This window comes from Microtus ochrogaster, unplaced genomic scaffold (genome assembly GCF_000317375.1).
Source record: "Microtus ochrogaster isolate Prairie Vole_2 unplaced genomic scaffold, MicOch1.0 UNK199, whole genome shotgun sequence".
NCBI lineage: Eukaryota > Metazoa > Chordata > Mammalia > Rodentia > Cricetidae > Microtus > Microtus ochrogaster.
Genome location: NW_004949297.1, coordinates 101,597 through 109,491, shown reverse-complemented (window position 1 = coordinate 109,491; position 7,895 = coordinate 101,597).

The window sequence follows — 7,895 nt, the reverse complement described above, 5'->3', positions numbered from 1 at the left end:
AAATGACTACAATGTAAACATGACAATAAAATGCATACTTCTTTGAAAGTATAGTTTTATGATTCTGGTGTTCCCCACTCTTGTTCCATGACATAGACAGTCACTTTAGAAGGAATTTGAAAAGGAGAATCAATTCTGTTATTTCTGTGTCCTTTGTATAGGATACCGCCTTATAAGAGCAGTATCTATTCACAGGGAGAGAAAAAGAGAAAAGATCAACAGTATGTTGTATGCATGAGAAAATTAATGACTACAGAAAGGAAAAAAACAAGATGTACGAACTGGGCATATTGGTATATTTTGCCTTTACCACAACACTCAGCAAACAGAGGTGTGTATATTTGTCTGTGAGACGAATGCCAGTCAAGATTTAACAGAACTGCTTATCCATTTTTGGATACCATGTATCTTGTCAGAGGTTGAGGCATGAGCATGTCTTTGCCCAAAGGCCAGTTTTGACAACAAGAAAACAAGCTTTGAGTGTCTTCAGTGCTGAACATTCTCTGGAAAATAGATCAATGCTACCAGTAGTAATCATGTCTCACTTCAACAGTATGCTAGTTTATTTTAATTCCATATTTTACAGCTCTTTGAAGTGGCTGAATGTAGAGAGAGCCCGCCTTTTGGGGGCGGGACAGCCTCGGGCAAATGTTTACTTAAATTGGGGTGTGCAGGCGCTGTGGCCCGTTTCCTGTTTCCTGTTTCTGTGCATCGCTGGAACTCCTGTTGCGTGAGTGTGCTATTTACATTAAAGTTGTATAAACTTATACCAATTTGTCTGTATTAATCCGATCTGCCTTCAGCTGAAGATTACCTATCTATGCAAAATACATTCTTTATGTGTGTGAAAAACCTGACTATTCTAACTATAAGTATGGCAAACAAGGATGACTATTGATCTATTATTCTAATAGCTATATAACTTAAAGACTAAGACTTCATATTAGAATATTATACAGTAAACAACTGTACAACAAATGAGTACAATGGCCTCAAAATGTAACCAATGAATAAGTATCTTGATCAGTGGAAGAAATGTACATTGCAATTTGATAAATATATTTATCAATATATAAAATATTTTAAGCATTGGTAGAAGCATGAATGTATACATTATTCAATATTTAACATTATATCAATATACAAAAATCTATATCAAAGCAATTGCCTATGAATTATAACTCACAAGCATTCACTCTATTACTCACTATTATTATTAATGTATGTAAACTCACACTAATCTATTATTCCATCCAATTTTCTCTTTTTTTCAAAGAAATCCCTGAGCCCATTAAATTTCCCTTCTAACCTGCAACCCTATACCAATTATAATCAACCCCTAAATGATGTCCCTAACCTTAAAACAAACTTTGTTGGAAGAGGGGATGTAGTCTTTTAGAATTACTTCCAGCTGTCATGGGGGTGAGATTCTTTCTATGGCATCCTGAGAAAGTAAAATGATGGTTAAGTTCCAAGATTACTGTCTGGTATAATTGCAAATAATCTCTGAGTATTTTGTAAAGATTTTCTGAGCTTCCTCTTATAAGGTCTGTCCAGAACATTGTAAAAAGTGGACCATTTCAACTAACCAAGTTGGAACCATCTTGAGAAGCTGGTATGCAAAACAGCTTTCATAGTAGCACTATCATCATCATGCCATCATATCAACCAGGTTGAGTTGCTGTTGTGGGGCCCCAACTAATTCCTAGAAGCTTCAGAATTTACTACAGAAAGATTCATTGTTCATTGTGGAAAACTGAAACATTATTTATGTAGTCATATACAGACATATATATTCAATGACATGTACAATAGAGACAATAGAAATGTAGAAATGTGAAAATTTTTCAAAATTCTTTTTTCTTTCTGTCCCATGCTCCAGACATGAGAGAGAAACTCTAAATTTTTATTTTAATGACATGCTTGGATTTAAAGAGGGACAGAGCCAGTGTCCATCTCCAAAACCAGATATATACATAAATATACATCTACTTACAAAAGGCAACCAATGAAATGATAGGATAAAAGTGTAGATTACTGAATCTAAAAAGAATAAAGGGGCATATATGTGTATGATTTAAAAGTGTAGATCATTAAAATTAATTTAAAAAATAACTGCTTATTTATATATTTTATATATTTATATATATAGATATGGATGCTCCCTTTTGATATAAACGTGACATTTTTATTAAAACATACTGTCTATGATTTTTATATTCTTATTCAAACTATTTTATCTACTTCATCTAACTTAAACATGCAATTGAAAACTTCTAGTCCTTGAAAGTTATTATTATAAACCAATTAGGATATAAAGTACTGCATGTTAGTACTTTGTTATTTAATTCAATTGAAATTATATCAAGTTAGGTATGTTTTCAACATTATATGGAATTTCATTAGCTGATTCAGATGTAAATACTTTAGAGAAAATGGTTGGCGAAGGAAAGCAAACTTTGTCTCCTTGGGCATTAAAAATATACAAAATATTCTGAAAATATACAAAAAGGTGAATCTATTATTCAGCATATAAAATACTTTTGTAAAAATTTGATCCTGAAAGTTAAAAATTAGGACAGATTATTTGTGGGATCTTAATAATTTTCAAAAATTATTGCAAGACATTGACCATCTATATCCCATTATTGGAGTAAAAAATTGAAAACAGTAATTAGAACCAAACCATAAAAGGAGACAAGGATTTAAATAGTCAAAGAGAATTATCATCTAAAGCAGAGAAAAAAATGGTGTAGTGGAAATAAAATTAGAGGAGGCAATTATGGATTGTTTGGATCTGGAATTTGGTTACATTCAAGACTTTTTTTTTTTTTTTTTGGTTTTTCGAGACAGGGTTTCTCTGTGGCTTTGGAGCCTGTCCTGGAACTAGCTCTGTAGACCAGGCTGGTCTCGAACTCACAGAGATCCGCCTGCCTCTGCCTCCCAAGTGCTGGGATTAAAGGCTTGAGACACCACCTCCTGGCCTTCATTCTAGACATTTTATGCTCCATGCATTCCCTATAGGAATTTTACTGCAGAGGAAAGGTATTATCTTATAATCAATATTTTAAACATATAAACATACTAAATAACTAAAAAGTTATGTGGAAAAAAATCTGAGTTGTTTTTAAAAAGAAAACTGAAACTTCATCTATTAGCAAGAATTTACCAAAGTTAAATTGTAGCATGTTTTACTAACGTTGAAATTGAATCATTATGGACAGGAAGTGAACATTGGCAAAGAGCTTACAGTAATTTCTTAGGAGAAATTACCAACAAATATCCCTTTAGCCATAATATTAATGATCATATAGGGAAGTATCTAATTCTAGGGAAAGGTTTCATCTAGCTTCCTGTATTTAATTTTGGGTTTGAGTCTCTATCTGATATTTAGGCATACATAACAAATACTCATCCTTTAACCTCTTACAGATCTGCTGCATATGACAATTAAAATGATTAAGTTTTTTGCAATGAAATATGAGTGTGCATTACAGTGACCTGTGAAGTCTCCAAAAGAAGTGTGAGTCACACAAGGAAGATTTCAACTGCACTATGTAATTGTTTCACCATCTAACCATCAGGTTTGGAATACAAACTGCTCGGGACAATATCAAAATGGTACATTGAGATGATTGTGACACCTGGGAACATATGTTTTAATCAAGTAAACAGTTCATTTTGGAGGTTTGAGGAAGAGACGATGGGCAAAAACACAGACAGGTTGAATGACAGAATTGAATCAAAGACCCAGATATTAATTCTCACACCTATGAACACCTGAGTTTTGACAAATAAGCTAACATTATACAATGAAAAAAGAAAGCATCTGCAACAAATGGTTATGACATAACTGGATATCAACATGTAAAGGAGTGCAAATAGATGCATAACTATCATCATGCACAATACTCAAGTCCAAAGGGGATAAAAACCTTAATATAAATCTTATCACACTGAAACTGATAGGAGAAAAAGTAAAAAGTAGCCTTCCAAGCATGGAACAGAAGACCACTTCCTAAATATAACACCTGTAACACAGAGTCTGAGAGGAAAAATAAATAAATGGGAACTTCTGAATATGAGAAGCTTCTGCAAAGCAAAGGATACAGTCAATAACACAATAAAGCAGCTTATTGGATGGGAATATAAATTTCCAATCCCATATACGATAGAGGACTGATCAACAAAATATATAAAGAACTCAAGAAATTAAACATCAAAATTTCAAATAATTCAATTAAAAATGGGGTACAGAACTAAACAGAGAATTTTCTATAGAATAATCTCAAATGGTCAAAAGACACTTAAGGAAATGTGAAACATCCTCAGCCATCATGGAAATGCAAATCAAAATGACTCTGCAATACCACCTTACACCTATCAGAATGGCTAAGATCAAAAACACCAATGACTGCTTATGCTCTAGAGGATGTGGGAGTAATGGAAAGACTCTTCCATTGCTGGTGGAAATGCAAATTGTACAACCACTCTAGAAAGCAGTATGGCAGTTTCTCTGAAAATTAGGATTCAACCTACCTCAAGATCCAGCAATACAAATGACAATAGTGTGAACTCTCTTATACATCAATATTGGTTGTAAAGTAATGGATATTCATGCTGCAATCCACAGACACAGAGTTAGTTAACAACAAAGGATCAAGGGAGGGATACATCGATCTCCCTGAAAGGGGCACTAGAGTAGGTCTTCTGAATTGAATGGGGGTAGTTGGGTATGGGAACAGGAGAAATCAGGATCAGGATGCTTGGATGTAGGGAGAATGAGGAAAGACTACAGGAATTGGGGAACATTAGGGAGTTGGTTGGTACCTAGTACAGTAAATACTCCTTAGATTGTATGAAAATGCCACTAGCAAGGACTTTTAGGAAAGAGGGATAAGAAGCCTCTGGAATCTTCTCTAACCAGGCAAAGTATTCAATGTTGGGACTGGGACACCACCCAGCAACAGTTACATCTACATCTAGTCCTGCTTGCAAGATATGTTGAGTTATTTGTTCCCCAGAACTTGTAGGAGTAAACAACAAATAACTTATGAAAGTTCAGGGTTATTCCATTAGAAGGAGACAATTTCCAACCTAATTGGATGCCTAACACCTGAAGCTCACTACACTAAAGATCTATGATAGAACTGAAAAAGATAGAAAAAAAGTCCATGAAATGATTTCTTGTGATATTCTGCTATTCTAGACTGGATTAATCCAGGAACTCAAAGAAGCAGGAACAGACACAGGCAGTCAAGCAATAAGAGGAGCTAAGGAGACCCTGCTGGCAATGGGGAGGAAGTACCATAGCAACCGCCTCCCACCTTGGTTGAGGACACTAGGTTAAAACAGCACACAAAATCAACTAAGCAGGAGTTATTGGTGCTCACAGAGATTCATGATCCTATAGGGGCCTGTGCTAAATGCTTTGCATATATATTATCAGTTCATACTTTGGTGCTTTGTGGGACTGCTAAGACTTGGTGCGTGTATATGTGGGGTGTACTTTAACTCATTTGAAAGCTTTTGAGACCCCTTTCCTCATACTGGGTTTCTATATCCAGGTTTTATATGGATTCTGCATAGTCTTACTTTAACTTGTTGTACAATGTATGTGGGCTGGTTTTCCACGTCTCCTTGACAATGACCTAGAGACATCAGAGATTAGGGAACCTCAGAAAAAAATGCTTCCATGGGATTCAGAAATGAGGCATTCTCTCAATGACTGATCAATGGCAGAGGTCACAGCCCCTTGAGAGTTGTGTCATCCCTGGGCTCTTCCTGGGTTCTATAAGAAGAGAGGATGAGTAAGTCCTATGAAGTAAGAAAGTAAGAAGCACTCCCCCATCACATTTGCATCAATTCTTGACTCAAGGATCCTGCCCTCCTCAAGTTCCTTCCCTGATATTCTTTAATAGTGAACAACAATATGGAGGTATAAGCCAACTAAACTTTTTTCACCCAATTTTGCTTTTTGGTCATGGTGTTTCATCACAACAGCAGAATCCCTAATTAAAACAAGACACCATGTATTGATGATATGTATGAGAATCTAATGGTAAACAAAGAAGAGAGATTTTGGGGAAATGTGAGACTGAGATGAATGGTGGAAGGAAGCACTGCAGTCAAGGTAAAAAGAAGAAGAAACAAAAGACTAATGAAAGAGAGGAATGAGGACAAATGAGGGAAGATTGGGTCAAGAAAAGATGAAAATTCAGCAGAGCAAACGCCAAATCCTGTGGTCCTCTCTCAGGTACATGGGGCTACATATATTGTTTGTTTGTTTGTTTTTTTGTTTTTGTTTTGTGTTTCTTGAGACAGGGTTTCTCTGTAGCTTTGGAGCCTTTCTTGGAACTAGCTCTTGTAGACCAGACTGGCCTTGAACTCACAGAAATGCACCACCAGTGACTGGTGAGGCTTCACTTTCCAAGGGCTTACTTAATTAGCTCTATCCCTACTGAAGCAGTAATCTAATTGATATTTAAAATAAAAACTCAGACCAGGCAGTTGTGTCACACACCTTTAATTTCAGCATTTGTGAGGCAGACATAGGCAGATCTCTGTGAGTACAAGGCCAGCCTTGGCTACAAAATGAGTTCCAGGACAGGCTCCAAAGCCACAAAGAAACCCTGTTTCAGAAAAGCTAAACCAAACTAAACTAAACTAAACTGAAATAAAATAAAAACTCAGGAGTCAGATAGCAGGGTAAGAACTTGAAAGATCAGAAAATCAATTGATCGGCCACTTGTGACTACTACCTCTTCAATTTCTCCATGCAAGAAAAGAGCCCATATCTTCTCTCAAGCCTGCCTTAATAATCCTGATTCCTACCTGGTCAACGACCTCCAAACCTCTAGGGTAATTTTCCGTCAGGTTGTTGTTAGCTCTGTCCTCACTCCAAGCAAGCTTTATTATGAGAACATGATCAAAATGTCATAATTTCTCCTTTGTTACTAAATAAAAAGTGAAGGATTTAACTAACACAGTAAAGCTATATACAAAATATACAACAACTATATACAAATATATATAGGAAACAATGACCGTCCATTTGTATTTGGTAAATTTAGAGAAAATACTTTATTATCTATCCTATCTAGGTAATTCCAAAGTGTTGTACCTAAATCATTATTTATCCCAACCTAAAATAAAATTTTTATATCTCTTAATCTTACATATTTCATGCTAGTTTCTGAATTGTTTCAATTTAGTAACAAAGAGAACTACAATTATCTAGTATTTAACTCCATTAGAGACCTGAGGATATAATACTACCTGAGTAAACAGAAAGTATAGTGTTTATCTATCTCCATGCGGAAATCTCAAGTCCAAATAGATCAAAACATAAAAACAACCACATTGAACTTCACAGAAGTGAAAGTGGGAAGTACACTTGAACACGTTGGTACAGGAGACCACTTTTTAAATATAACCCCAGCAGCAAGAACACTAATAGCAATACTTAATAGATGGGACCACCTAAAACTGAGAACTTTCTGAAAAGCAGAGGAAATAAATGTTCAATAAAACGGCAGCCTACAGGATGGAAAAAGGTATTCTTCAACCCCACATCAAACAGAGGGCTGATATCCAAAATATATAAAGAGCTCAAGGAACTGGTCATCAGAAGAACAAATAAGCCAATAGAAAAATAATTGTACAGAAGTAAACAGAGAACTCTCAAAAGATGACTATAAAATGACTGAAAGACACTTATGGAAATGCTCAACATCCTTAGCCATTAAGAAATGTAAAAACAATTCTGAGATTCCACTTTACACCTGTAAGAATAGCCAAGATCAGCCGGGCGATGGTGGCGCACGCCTTTAATCCCAGCACTTGGGAGGCAGAGGCAGGCGGATCTCTGTGAGTTCGAGACCAGCCTGGTCTAC